A 15,281-nucleotide genomic window follows, 5' to 3' on the forward strand; every position below is an offset into this window, starting at 1 on the left:
CACCGTGTAGCCGGAGCCATATGGAGCACCATAGCCGGCACGAGGAAGAGCGCCATGACCAATGTAGGGGGCGCCATAGGGGGCATCGTAGAAGGCACCATAGGCGGCGGGGTCATACGCATACGACGGTGGCGGTGCGTAGGGCACCAGCGCGCCGTGGTTGGGGCGCAGAGCTGGTGAGCTGGGAGGAGCCGAGGACGTCACCCCGGAAAACAAAGCCCCTGTCGATCTTCCTCCTTGGAGAAGATTGGACAGGAACGGCGGGGCGAAGACGGATGCGCCCGACCCGATCGGATCGGTGAGCGACGCAGGGGCCGAGTAGGGATCGGCGAGCAAGGTGGTAGCCAGGGGCGGGCCCAGGAATTGAGGGTTGTGTATTCAAAATTTGAAAACTTATTTTGAAAGCCTATATCGTTCCTTTTGGCGTGTATAACTGATTATAGCAGCATATTGTACTAGTTTTAAAAGATATAAGATATCTCATAATATATTATATTGATAAAAGTTGATCATAACTTGGTATTGTTCAAAATATATTAGTAAAAATTGTTCAACATATCATGGGAAAATAGAAGATATATAGAGGATTGAAAATAGCAGATGATAAGAAACCTTACAAATTACAGAATAACTTTGTGATCCTTGATGCTTTGAAAATGAATGATGATGTACTCATCCTTAACTTGCAAGACTGAGCCCTGTCGGCATGCCTAAATTCAGTTCTGACAGTGATAGATAAATTCAGTTAGAACACCTGAACTTTGAATCGGCATGAGAGGAGAGAATCCAATTTTCGGGGTCAAAGAATTAGTACATCTAATTAGCCATTATACCTTCAACAGTTGAATTCGGGTTGTGGCTTTGAAATTGAACTGATTCCTACTCCCTCCGTTCAAAAATAGTACTAAAGTTAGTACAAAGTTGAGTCATCTATTTTGGAACGGAGGGAGTACAATCCTGCTATCCGCCACCTACAGCAGAGATCAGAAAGTTCGGAACCAAACGGAGGCGAGGGATCAGAGATGTATTCGTCGTGCACGTCCCGCTGTAGCCGCCGCCATGGGTACCTGCGATCGATCACCAATCAAGCGACGGCAGCTTTGAACCCTGCCCCTAGCCGCCGTGCAGTGCCCATCAGGTGGTTCGTGGCTTGGGTCGCGTGCAATGAGTAGAGAAACAGGGGAAGGGTGCCGCTTCAGGTTCGTGTCCTCTGATCGATGCGTGGACGATGAATGTGTGCGAGTGCGTGCTGCTGTGAGCTTATGACTTGGGCCAATGGGCTTTGTCGGGGTGGTGGGGTAAAACAGAAGATGGGCTGCCTCTGTTTTAGGGCTGAAAACTAAACTAGCACGCTCTGGAGTATCCTTATCGTTTTTCCTTGTAACTCAGTATATGTACTATATATGTACCTAGTTTTTTGACAAAAATAATGGGTATTCAAGTGAATACCCTTGAATTGAGCTGGGCCTGTCCCTGGTGGTAGCGGCAGACATAGTCGCCGCGCCGGTGAGAGTAGCGAGGGTGGCCGCGCCGGAGAGGGCAGCGGCGGCGGCCTCAGAGGAAGCAGCGAAAGACGACATGGCTAGGTCAGGATCGCTAGATCGCATCTGATACCATGATAGACAAAGGGTTGTCACATCCCTAGTTCTGGCCTGTCCTATGCCTGCTTCCATCTGAGCATCATGTTTAAATTTTTGAAACCTGAACTGAGGAATTTTGGAAGCCTCAAAAACTTAAATAAAAGAAGGGCAAAAACCCTAAAAATCTCATTCATTGCTCCAAAATGCTCTTCTTAAATGTTTGATAATTTTGGTAAGGGTTCTGGTCCCAACCAAAATATTGAACATTTTTAAGGATTTATTTTTGGGACTTTGAATTTAAATCATTAGCTATTTGAATTTGGATTATATTCATATAACTAGAATATAATTTCAAATACCCCTGAAATATTTTATGAGCTTTTGGAAAAGTCCATATAGCAAAATAAAAATATTCAGAGGAGCTTTTGGCATTGTTTGAATTATTTTAAATTCAAAACAGTGGCAAAAGATTAAATAAAAATAAAACAAACAGAACAATAAAACAGGAGAGAGAGGAAACCTACCTGGGCCACTTACCCGCAGCCTACCTGGCGCCACCAACCGGCCCAGCCGACCCAGCCCATCTCCACCCCCTCCCCTGTCGTCTTCCTCCCTCGCCAGAAGGACAGAGGCGAGGCGTGGCGCGCGCCCGAGAGGCCTCGGCCACCTCCTGCTTCCTCCTCGACGCCCGGAGACGCCACGCACCTCCCTGCCTCTCTTCCTCACTCTCCCGCGTCCTCATCCTCTCCCCGGAACACTCTCCCCCTCCTCTGTTCTCCTCACCCGAACGGAGCCGCCGCCACCGACGAGAGCCACCGTGGCTACCGGCCACCCCACGCCTCACCGACGCCCCAGGAAGCTCCGCCCCGACCCCCTCTTCCTCCCCACCGATCCACGGCCCTCCGGAAGCCCTGCAGCGTCGCCCTCAAGCTCGCCCCCAACCTTCGGCCGCCGGCGAACTTTCGAGGATTCGCGAGCTCCAGCCCCTCCCCGGCCTCGCCGTTGCCTCCACCAGATCCGCTGTGAGCTACTCTTCCATTCCCCCTCCTCCTCGCGCTCGTTCCCGTACTCTAGCCGCCCTAACCACCTTGCCGAGCGCTCCTCGCCGCCGGCCATGGCACCGCCGTGGCCACAGGTGTCCTAGCTCGCGTCTGAGCACGCCCTCGGGCTCGAGATGTTCCCAGGAGCCGAAAACTCCCATCGGTTCGTCCGTAGCCGCACCATAGCATCGTCTTAGGCGATGCCCGAGCTCCGGTCGCCGCCTCTCTCGCCGTAGTTGCCGCTACCGGTCACCCCAGCCGCGGCCACAGCCACCGCTGGACGCGCCGCGTCGCGGACGTTCTAATGAGCCAAACCGCGCGCCAAACCATCGCCCCTAGCTCAAATCCGAGCCGCGCCGCCGTGCGGAATGGTCGCCGCCGGCGATACTCCGGCGACTGCCGACGGGGCACGCTTAATCAGTGTTAATGGCCCCACTAATTAAACCCACAGCCACTGACAGTGGGCCCCACCCCTGGTCAAACCCCAGTCAGCGCTGGGTTTGACCGGGATTAGCTCCTGTGTCACTGACGTGTGGCCCCCACACGTCAGGTTTGACCTGGGGCGCCCAGTTGACCCTGCTGACGTCACTGTGACGTGGGGCTGACGCCATAAATCATTTCTGGATTTATTATTATTTCAGGAATTTCAGAAAATAGCTAAAACTTCAATAAATCATAGAAAATTAACCGTAACTCCAAATTAAATAATTTATATATGAAAAATTATCAGAAAAATTCAAGGAATCCATCTGTACCATTTTCATGCATGTTTGAACAATGTTTGTCCTCTGTTTTGGACAAAACGTTTAAAGGGCATTTAAATAATCACATATGGAGTTTGAATTTGAATCTTGTATTCAAACCAACTTCATTTAATCTGTTGCTAGTTGCATTAGCTCAAAACACATTCATTTTGCCATGTCATGATCATGCATCATATTGTGCATTGCATTGATTGTGTTCCCTTCTGTGTTGCCGGTATTTGTCCCCTCTCGATAGACGTGATACCGATGATGTGATCGTTGACACTGATGAAGACTCAATGTTATCTTCAGAAGTGCCAGGCAAGCAAAACCCCCTTGTTCATTCCGATACAATCCCACTCTCTCGCTCCTGCTCTCTTTTACTGCATTAGGACAACAACGATTCAACTGTTACTTGCTGCGGTAGCTGAACCCCTTTATCCTCTGCATGACCTGTCATTGCCACAGTAAATAGATGAAACCCACTAGCATGAGTAGGAGTTGTTTGAGCCCTGTTGTGCCTACTCATTCATGCTTGTTTGTCATGCCTGCTACTGCTTAGAGTTGAGTCAGGTCTGATTCATCGGGGATGAATCAGAGGCGTGTGAACATGTCCTACTGTGTGTGAGCTAAGTGTGTGAACACGATTTGGTAAAGGTAGCGGTGAGAGGCCATGTAGGAGTACATGGTGGGTTGTCTCATTGAAGCCGTCCTCAGGAACTGAGTTCTGTGTTTGTGATCCATGATTCAGCTACTACCATGCATTGGGCCCTGAAACCAATGACCCCGCTCGACTTCTTATTCACCCTTGTCCTCTGTCCAGGAGTTGCAAGTAGTTTCTGGTGTTTGTAGTATGCTGGAGGCCGTGGACAGCGCTGACCGTAGGGGTGGGCTGTGATGCGGTAGGCACGTGGCCGGGTATACCGGGCGCCCGTTTGGTGTCACGGAACCCTGTTCACATCGTTTGGGGCTGTGAGCGAAACTCCGGCCGGATCTCCTCATGGATGGAACCCGAATAGGCGATAAACCTGGACTAGAGACTTGAGTGTTTAGGTAGGTCGTGGTCGACACCCACGTTGGGCTTCCGCTTGAAGGTCTGCCGAGCACATGTCGTGTGCAGACGGCGTAAGTGGTGAGAGCATGTGTGAAGAAGTACACCCCTGCAGGGTTAACATCATCTATTCGAATAGCCGTGTCCGCGGAAAAGGACTTCTGGGTTGCTTATATCAGTTCATAGACAAGTGAAAGTGGATACTCTAAAATACGCAAGATAAGCGTGAGTGCTATGGATGGCGTTCTCGTAGGGAGACGGGAGCGGATCCATAGTGGTGTATTGATATGGTGAATATGTGGACTCGTGTGCGCCACCTCAAAAGAGTTACTTGCAGTCGTAGTTCAGGATAGCCACCGAGTCAAAGCTGGCTTGCTGCAGTTAAACCCCACCATCCCTTTGTTGATAATGATGCATATGTAGATAGTTCTGATGTAAGTCTTGCTGGGTACATTTGTACTCACGTTTGCCTATTTTATGTTTTTGCAGAGAGACTTCAGTCTCACTAGTAATTCCGCGTGGTCTTCGACGTTTAGCTTGTTACCTCAGCTACGATCTTGTGCCCTCGGCAGGATTGGTAGATAGTCAGGCTTCTCAGCCTTTTTCATTTATAGATGTCTGTACTCAGACATGTTAAGCTTCCGCATGTGCTTTGACTTGTATGCTCTGATTGTTGGGTCATAAGACCCATGTTTGTAATATCTCGCTCCTCGGAGCCTATTGAATATTTACTTGTGTCGTAGAGTCATGTTGTGATGCCATGTTGTATTTGCACATATCGAGCATATTGTGTGTATGTTATTGAAATGCTTGGTATGTGTGGGATCTGGCTATCTAGTTGTTTATCCTTAGTAGCCTCTCTTACCGGGAAATGTCTCCTAGTGTTTCCACTGAGCCATGGTAGCTTGCTGCTGCTCCGGAACACTTAGGCTGGCCGGCATGTGTCCTTCTTCGTTCCTGTGTCTGTCCCTTCGGGGAAATGTCACGCGATGAATACCGGAGTCCTGTTAGCCCGCTACAGCCCGGTTCACCGGAGTCCTGCTAGCCCAGTGCTACAGCCTGGATTCACTCGCTGATGACCGACACGTTCGATGTTGGGTCATGGATGCCTGTCCCTGTAAGTTTGTGCCACTTTGGGTTTACGACTAGCCATGTCAGCCCGGGCTCCTTATCATATGGATGCTAGCGACACTGTCATATACGTGTGCCAAAAGGCGCAAACGGTCCCGGGCAAAGGTAATGCGACACCCGTGGGAATACCGTGCGTGAGGCCGCAAAGTGATATGAGGTGTTACATGCTAGATCGATGTGGCATTGAGTCGGGGTCCTGACAGCGTTGGTATCAGAGCTTGACTGCCTGTAGGATTACCAAGCCAAACTGGTCGAAGTTGAGTTTAGAAATTCTTTAGTTATATAAGGGAATTGATTGTGGGATGGAACGTAAGGCTCTTTTTACTCCTTATACCTTATGCCTTCTGATCTGAGTCATCTTATCTTTCCTGCGGGGATTAAGAACTAGGCTATCTCTTCTTTCTATCAGGATCACGTGTTACTAATCAGTGGACTTATAAGATTGTTGGATTTAAGTCTCAGTTCAGTTCCTACTACTTCCGTATGTTAATTGTTGATCTCGGAACCTTGGTATTGTGCTTCTGAGTGGTTATGCCACCATTTTTGTGAATGTCTCAAATCTTTTCCGAGCATTTACAGCCGTTATGCTGTCCGAGTCATCCCAGGTTTCTAAAGAGTCTGATGCATTTGCAAAATCCTTTTTCTCCGGTTTCAATGTCTGTTAGGCCAGGTTAATCACACAAATTGTTGAGCTGAGGTACTCTACTGCCTCAACCTTTATGTTGGAGTTATTATTATGACCCTAGGTGTCTCAGGGGATCATCTAGTAGTCTAGCCATGATTTATGTTCCAGTGTGATGACTCTGGCCGTCATTATCGAAAGCATCCCGTGATGCCATTTAGTTAGTAGGTATTCTATTCCTGGGTTCTTAAACCCGATATTCACCCTACTTACATCATGTTGATAGTGTTGCTAGTTCTTTTAGTATATTAGTAACCTTTGCGATAGTCCTCGAGGTCCGTGGTATATCGTTCTTCCAAATACCATGAACCATTATGGCAGAAGTTTGTTGGATCAAAAGATCACAACAGGCCCTCTATGAGTTCTCCATGCTATATTGTGACTCTGCCAGCTCAACCTTTCTGCATGGGTTATCCGGAAGAATTATGTTGAACTTTGTTCGGCATACCAACCCATGTATCCACAACTCAGAAAGTTATATGTTCCTTTGAGTTGTCCCTCTTTAGTTGTCTACTGACCTTCGTCTATCAATTGATAGTCAAGAGTATGCGTGCGTTCGTTTATCGATGCCTATTACTCTTGTGGTCCGTCAAGCCATTCTATCGCGGAATGACTAGGAGAAACAAACTCCAGTACCTCTTCCCTATCCAGGATTGGGTCAAAGAAGTTGTGCTCCGCAGATCAAATTGCTAATCCAGCTTTTGTTCTGCTCTACCTTGGAGTATTACATATTTTATATCGAGATTGTTATAGGAATTGCACACCATCCTATGAACTCTTGGTACAGTGATACTTCTTGCCATCATTGTTCATTCCTCGGTTCCTGTGTTATTGTAACCGGAATGCCGACAAATGAATCATGGCGTGTGAAATCAATACTCCTAGCAACCTTGTTGCTTGGTAGTTAAAGGATAATAATTTCATTCTTAGCATGTTGGTTAGTGAATCATCATTCTAAGATTGATCGTGCTACCTAGTCCATTCTCCTGGTTCACTCCTCGATCGATGAGTTAGGATTATTTCAAATCCTTGCCCTACTGATCATATCGTCTTGCCCTGGAAAGCAAGATTGTTCTCAAGCTTAGTAACATACCGGTGGTTTGTGATTTTCCGAAGATCTTCTCGGAAGTATTACCAGGTTGTCACCTGACCGCTGTGTTGAGCTTGTGATCAAGTTGGGTTCTTGTGAACCACCCTCTCTCCAAGATCGGTGTTAGATATCCCTGAGCTAGTTGGTTAAGCTAGACAACAACTTGGAGAGTTGGAAGATAAAATCTTGCCTGACTTAGTTCGTTCCAAAGGGATATTCTTGTGTAGTGTGTGTTGAAGAAAGATGATATCTTCATCGATTGGTCCCTGTGATCAGTTGTTGGACCTATTGTCTTATCAATCCTTTGATTTGAGTGTGGGCCATCGTCAAGTCAAATCAGTACCAACGATGCTCGTAATGTTGTCTTATTCGTGGTTGATCCCTCGAGCATACACCATTACATCTTTGGTCTGACCAATGCTATCACCGTGTTCACTTAACTATGGAATTCCTTTTAAAAGGAAACCCGGATGAATTGTTGTTGAGCCCATTGACAACATCCTTATCTCCTCCATGATTTTGTTGAACATTAAGCTAGTGTTGGAAACTTTTGAAAGCATTTGTTCATGCTAGTTCATGAAGCATATGTTCGGATGTAAGAAGTGACTTCCTCCAGTTCATGTGCATTTGATGCAAGTTGCCGCCATGGATTCGAGAAAGTCAATGTTGTTTCCTTTGGAATCATCCCAAATCAGTCATGCACACGTGCGAAGAATTCTGTGGTTTGAAGACTTGCAACCTTCAATCTATATGTACCCTAGCACACCAAGCCACTGATTGATTTGTTCAAGGAGAAGGAGTTCCTTCATAAGAGCTAATCCGGACTTATGTAAGGACTTCGATACCCTCGTTGATGGTTCCCCCTCCTGAACTCGGTAGTGTTTTATTATAAGACTACTTTGTGGTCATGCTTGTCTTGGACAACGTGTTCACATGTTTGTAGCAGAACCAGCTCATGTTTTGGAGCTTGCTATCGTAGTTCATCTCCCGAGAATCCCGCAACGTCATCTCGTCGATTTGTGTTGCAAACTTCCGTTTTTCTTCCTAGACTCGATGAGTCTGGAATATCCTGACACCAACCAGATCTGAATCTCAGGCAGATATGATGGTTGGAATATTTCCCAAGAATTATAATATTGGTCGCGCGATAACCGGTAAAGTGGATGTCGTGGCCAACACACCCAGCCGGAAGACCTGTTATTATAATATCTTGATTGATGAAGTTGGCCACCTCCCCATAGGGATTTCGTAGGGTTTACTCCCTAGTTGCCCCTATGGATTTCTGAGATCCCGAAGTCCGACCTTTTTACTTGATGTTCTAGATATCAAACCATATCTATGAATGGGTTACACTAGCACATCAAGGAGAACATTAGAAGCGGAGTGCTAAATGTCTCTCGGTCGATCATCCAGATTTTATTTCCTTGGCCTCGCTAAGGTGAAATCTGAGAAGGTGTTATCTTCCTTGCATCTGCATCCTCCATCACCCTTCAACATGGTAGTAAGTTGTGTTACCGGACCCTTGACACGGATGTTGGTAAAACCTTGATGATTATGGAATTGCTCAAGTTCTTGAGAGCACGCGCAAGTGCTAGGTTTGATCGTCGGCATTAACTGTATAGCGCTCTCAGTTTCCTCGGTTATGCTATAACCATTCCAATAGTGGAATAACTCTTTATTGTTGAGCCTCTCCCCAGTTACCAGAATCATTCCCAGCATTTGCATTTTGTTCCCAGCTTGCACCGCCAATGTGTCATTCTACCATGGGTCTCTTCCATTTCCGGTGATAAGCAAATTCATCCATTACGTTGTCTTCAACAAGGTAATCCACATCATCCAAGTTTGAGTATGCCATTCTACCGACCCCCTCCAAACGATCGCTCGAGAATTGTCTTAGGCTGGTTTAAAGAGTTTCAATGATCTCTGAATCAAAAGTAATTCTTTTTGCCACTTAAGGGAATATCTCTACGAGTCACCTTCCCTAAGGTGTATCGTTATGGTATCATGGCAACTCAACTCCTCGCTACGTTGACAATCGTTTACCACCTTCTTAAGCGTGAAATTGTTGTCTACCTAGTGAACCTTCGTCATCCGTTTCTTTCCACCCCTCTTGATGTGTATCTCGTGTCTCAACCCGAGAGATGGTCCTATGTCTCATTCCGTGAGTTGTTCGATCTTCGAGAAGATCGACCCTTCTAGAGTCTCCTTCTTCCCTCCATGTCATGTTGACAGGATTTCTCAGAGCAGGACTTCAAGACAATAATGGTGTTCAAATCAACGTTCATTTGAAGTGCACCCTGGATCATGAAGATTATACTAGTTTGCGTTTTCCCTTCGTCTTACCCTACCCTTGAATCTCGGGTCGAGATTCTTGTTTAGTGGGGGTGAGTTGTCACATCCCTAGTTCTGGCCTGTCCTATGCCTGCTTCCATCTGAGCATCATGTTTAAATTTTTGAAACCTGAACTGAGGAATTTTGGAAGCCTCAAAAACTTAAATAAAAGAAGGGCAAAAACCCTAAAAATCTCATTCATTGCTCCAAAATGCTCTTCTTAAATGTTTGATAATTTTGGTAAGGGTTCTGGTCCCAACCAAAATATTGAACATTTTTAAGGATTTATTTTTGGGACTTTGAATTTAAATCATTAGCTATTTGAATTTGAATTATATTCATATAACTAGAATATAATTTCAAATACCCCTGAAATATTTTATGAGCTTTTGGAAAAGTCCATATAGCAAAATAAAAATATTCAGAGGAGCTTTTGGCATTGTTTGAATTATTTTAAATTCAAAACAGTGGCAAAAGATTAAATAAAAATAAAACAAACAGAACAATAAAACAGGAGAGAGAGGAAACCTACCTGGGCCACTTACCCGCAGCCTACCTGGCGCCACCAACCGGCCCAGCCGGCCCAGCCCATCTCCACCCCCTCCCCTGTCGTCTTCCTCCCTCGCCAGAAGGACAGAGGCGAGGCGTGGCGCGCGCCCGAGAGGCCTCGGCCACCTCCTGCTTCCTCCTCGACGCCCGGAGACGCCACGCACCTCCCTGCCTCTCTTCCTCACTCTCCCGCGTCCTCATCCTCTCCCCGGAACACTCTCCCCCTCCTCTGTTCTCCTCACCCGAACGGAGCCGCCGCCACCGACGAGAGCCACCGTGGCTACCGGCCACCCCACGCCTCACCGACGCCCCAGGAAGCTCCGCCCCGACCCCCTCTTCCTCCCCACCGATCCACGGCCCTCCGGAAGCCCTGCAGCGTCGCCCTCAAGCTCGCCCCCAACCTTCGGCCGCCGGCGAACTTTCGAGGATTCGCGAGCTCCAGCCCCTCCCCGGCCTCGCCGTTGCCTCCACCAGATCCGCTGTGAGCTACTCTTCCATTCCCCCTCCTCCTCGCGCTCGTTCCCGTACTCTAGCCGCCCTAACCACCTTGCCGAGCGCTCCTCGCCGCCGGCCATGGCACCGCCGTGGCCACAGGTGTCCTAGCTCGCGTCTGAGCACGCCCTCGGGCTCGAGATGTTCCCAGGAGCCGAAAACTCCCATCGGTTCGTCCGTAGCCGCACCATAGCATCGTCTTAGGCGATGCCCGAGCTCCGGTCGCCGCCTCTCTCGCCGTAGTTGCCGCTACCGGTCACCCCAGCCGCGGCCACAGCCACCGCTGGACGCGCCGCGTCGCGGACGTTCTAATGAGCCAAACCGCGCGCCAAACCATCGCCCCTAGCTCAAATCCGAGCCGCGCCGCCGTGCGGAATGGTCGCCGCCGGCGATACTCCGGCGACTGCCGACGGGGCACGCTTAATCAGTGTTAATGGCCCCACTAATTAAACCCACAGCCACTGACAGTGGGCCCCACCCCTGGTCAAACCCCAGTCAGCGCTGGGTTTGACCGGGATTAGCTCCTGTGTCACTGACGTGTGGCCCCCACACGTCAGGTTTGACCTGGGGCGCCCAGTTGACCCTGCTGACGTCACAGTGACGTGGGGCTGACGCCATAAATCATTTCTGGATTTATTATTATTTCAGGAATTTCAGAAAATAGCTAAAACTTCAATAAATCATAGAAAATTAACCGTAACTCCAAATTAAATAATTTATATGAAAAATTATCAGAAAAATTCAAGGAATCCATCTGTACCATTTTCATGCATGTTTGAACAATGTTTGTCCTCTGTTTTGGACAAAACGTTTAAAGGGCATTTAAATAATCACATATGGAGTTTGAATTTGAATCTTGTATTCAAACCAACTTCATTTAATCTGTTGCTAGTTGCATTAGCTCAAAACACATTCATTTTGCCATGTCATGATCATGCATCATATTGTGCATTGCATTGATTGTGTTCCTTCTGTGTTGCCGGTATTTGTCCCCTCTCGATAGACGTGATACCGATGATGTGATCGTTGACACTGATGAAGACTCAATGTTATCTTCAGAAGTGCCAGGCAAGCAAAACCCCCTTGTTCATTCCGATACAATCCCACTCTCTCGCTCCTGCTCTCTTTTACTGCATTAGGACAACAACGATTCAACTGTTACTTGCTGCGGTAGCTGAACCCCTTTATCCTCTGCATGACCTGTCATTGCCACAGTAAATAGATGAAACCCACTAGTATGAGTAGGAGTTGTTTGAGCCCTGTTGTGCCTACTCATTCATGCTTGATTGTCATGCCTGCTACTGCTTAGAGTTGAGTCAGGTCTGATTCATCGGGGATGAATCAGAGGCGTGTGAACATGTCCTACTGTGTGTGAGCTAAGTGTGTGAACACGATTTGGTAAAGGTAGCGGTGAGAGGCCATGTAGGAGTACATGGTGGGTTGTCTCATTGAAGCCGTCCTCAGGAACTGAGTTCTGTGTTTGTGATCCATGATTCAGCTACTACCATGCATTGGGCCCTGAAAATATGACCCCGCTCGACTTCTTATTCACCCTTGTCCTCTGTCCAGGAGTTGCAAGTAGTTTCTGGTGTTTGTAGTATGCTGGAGGCCGTGGACAGCGCTGACCGTAGGGGTGGGCTGTGATGCGGTAGGCACGTGGCCGGGTATACCGGGCGCCCGTTTGGTGTCACGGAACCCTGTTCACATCGTTTGGGGCTGTGAGCGAAACTCCGGCCGGATCTCCTCATGGATGGAACCCGAATAGGCGATAAACCTGGACTAGAGACTTGAGTGTTTAGGTAGGTCGTGGTCTACACCCACGTCGGCTTTCGCTTGAAGTCTGCCGAGCACATGTCGTGTGCAGACGCTAAGTGGTGGAAACATGTATGAAGAAGTACACCCCTGCAGGGTTAACATCATCTATTCGAATAGCCGTGTCCGCGGTAAAGGACTTCTGGGTTGCTTATATCAGTTCATAGACAAGTGAAAGTGGATACTCTAAAATACGCAAGATAAGCGTGAGTGCTATGGATGGCGTTCTCGTAGGGAGACGGGAGCGGATCCATAGTGGTGTATTGATATGGTGAATATGTGGACTCGTGTGCGCCACCTCAAAAGAGTTACTTGCAGTCGTAGTTCAGGATAGCCACCGAGTCAAAGCTGGCTTGCTGCAGTTAAACCCCACCATCCCTTTGTTGATAATGATGCATATGTAGATAGTTCTGATGTAAGTCTTGCTGGGTACATTTGTACTCACGTTTGCCTATTTTATGTTTTTGCAGAGAGACTTCAGTCTCACTAGTAATTCCGCGTGGTCTTCGACGTTTAGCTTGTTACCTCAGCTACGATCTTGTGCCCTCGGCAGGATTGGTAGATAGTCAGGCTTCTCAGCCTTTTTCATTTATAGATGTCTGTACTCAGACATGTTAAGCTTCCGCATGTGCTTTGACTTGTATGCTCTGATTGTTGGGTCATAAGACCCATGTTTGTAATATCTCGCTCCTCGGAGCCTATTGAATATTTACTTGTGTCGTAGAGTCATGTTGTGATGCCATGTTGTATTTGCACATATCGAGCATATTGTGTGTATGTTATTGAAATGCTTGGTATGTGTGGGATCTGGCTATCTAGTTGTTTATCCTTAGTAGCCTCTCTTACCGGGAAATGTCTCCTAGTGTTTCCACTGAGCCATGGTAGCTTGCTGCTGCTCCGGAACACTTAGGCTGGCCGGCATGTGTCCTTCTTCGTTCCTGTGTCTGTCCCTTCGGGGAAATGTCACGCGATGAATACCGGAGTCCTGTTAGCCCGCTACAGCCCGGTTCACCGGAGTCCTGCTAGCCCAGTGCTACAGCCTGGATTCACTCGCTGATGACCGACACGTTCGATGTTGGGTCATGGATGCCTGTCCCTGTAAGTTTGTGCCACTTTGGGTTTACGACTAGACATGTCAGCCCGGGCTCCTTATCATATGGATGCTAGCGACACTGTCATATACGTGTGCCAAAAGGCGCAAACGGTCCCGGGCAAAGGTAATGCGACACCCGTGGGAATACCGTGCGTGAGGCCGCAAAGTGATATGAGGTGTTACATGCTAGATCGATGTGGCATTGAGTCGGGGTCCTGACAAGGGTTTTCGGAGTTGTGAGCTTCGACACCTGAGAGGGTCGGCCACGACAACATATATAACGAGGGGGTACCTCATCGGGTACAGATACAATGTACAGAGTTTACAATACGTACAAGACTACAAGTCTAACAGACATGTACTCCCTCCGCCTCATAATATTAATGTGTTTTTGACACTACGCTAGTGTTAATAACACTCTTACAGTATACTTCCTCCGTTCGGAATTACTCGTCCAAGAAATGAATGTATCTAGATGTATTTTAGTTGTAGATACATCCATTTTTATGACAAATAATTCCGAACGGAGGTAGGACGGAAGAAATATTATTAAACCCCTCGTTTAGCTCATGAATGCATGTTTAGAAAAGCAAGTGATCAGACAACATGCCGGGCAAAGAGAGGGAGAACAATCGACATCCTTTGCTTCGCTCAGAAGCTTAATCCTAAAGCCATAGCACACACTCATACGTGACAGCAATATACACATAGTATACATTAGTATTGAAAAAATCGTCCGCGAGAAAGAGAAAGCTGGTATGACCTTTCGCTCGTGGTGGCACGTACGTGTAACCCAGAGAAGGGCGTAGCAAACCACGGTCAATGTGGAATAAGATTGAATCAGATGGACTCATGGGCTCGGCACCGGTTTATTAAGAGAGAGGGGGGAATATCACAGTGGCCGATGCACTTAGATTTAATGAAGGTTATTCTATGGTGGCAACGCCGGTTCTTGATGAATGTTGTAGTTATCTAATAGATTTCGGAAGGTTTACTATTGAGCATTGTATTAGAGAGTCAAATTATGTAGCTCATGAGCTGGCTAGATGGGGACGTGCTAATAATCCATCTCGTTGGATTGATGCCCCGCTTGATTTCATTGTGAGTCTGCTGGCAGACGATATATCCGTCCTTTGTTTAATAAAGTAAGCTTTCCAGTCAAAAGAGAAAGAGAGAGAGGGAGGAGCGTAGGGTGGCCCAACTTCATGGAACCTTTTATTTATTTTCAGCGAGGATACTATTTTCACAACTTAAAAATCTAAGAAAAAAGTATATACATAAGCATATATTTGTGGTATACAATTAGAAAGTTTCATGAACATATCCACAAAAAAATCATGAACATATATATTCATCTGTGATGTACACAAAAAAGATGACAAATACAACAAAGAAAAAGCCCTTTTTAGCCTATGTATTTGTCTTTTTTCTGTAGCGTGCAAATAATTGCATCGGTTAATAAAACTTTACACATACTTGAAAAGCATGTACATGTATTTCTAGAAAAATCAATATTTCTAAAACTTGTAAATACATTTTGAGTTTTTTTTAAATGGGCTCATTCGAGCTTGTCCTCTATAACACCGCTTTAGAGAGAGGAGGGAAAATACCCAATGAAAGATGGGTCTGTGCGCATCTGCATTATAATAATAATTAAAAATAGCAAAAGGAGACAAATAATTCTGAA

The sequence above is a fragment of the Triticum aestivum genome, chromosome 6B (genome assembly GCF_018294505.1).
Source record: "Triticum aestivum cultivar Chinese Spring chromosome 6B, IWGSC CS RefSeq v2.1, whole genome shotgun sequence".
NCBI lineage: Eukaryota > Viridiplantae > Streptophyta > Magnoliopsida > Poales > Poaceae > Triticum > Triticum aestivum.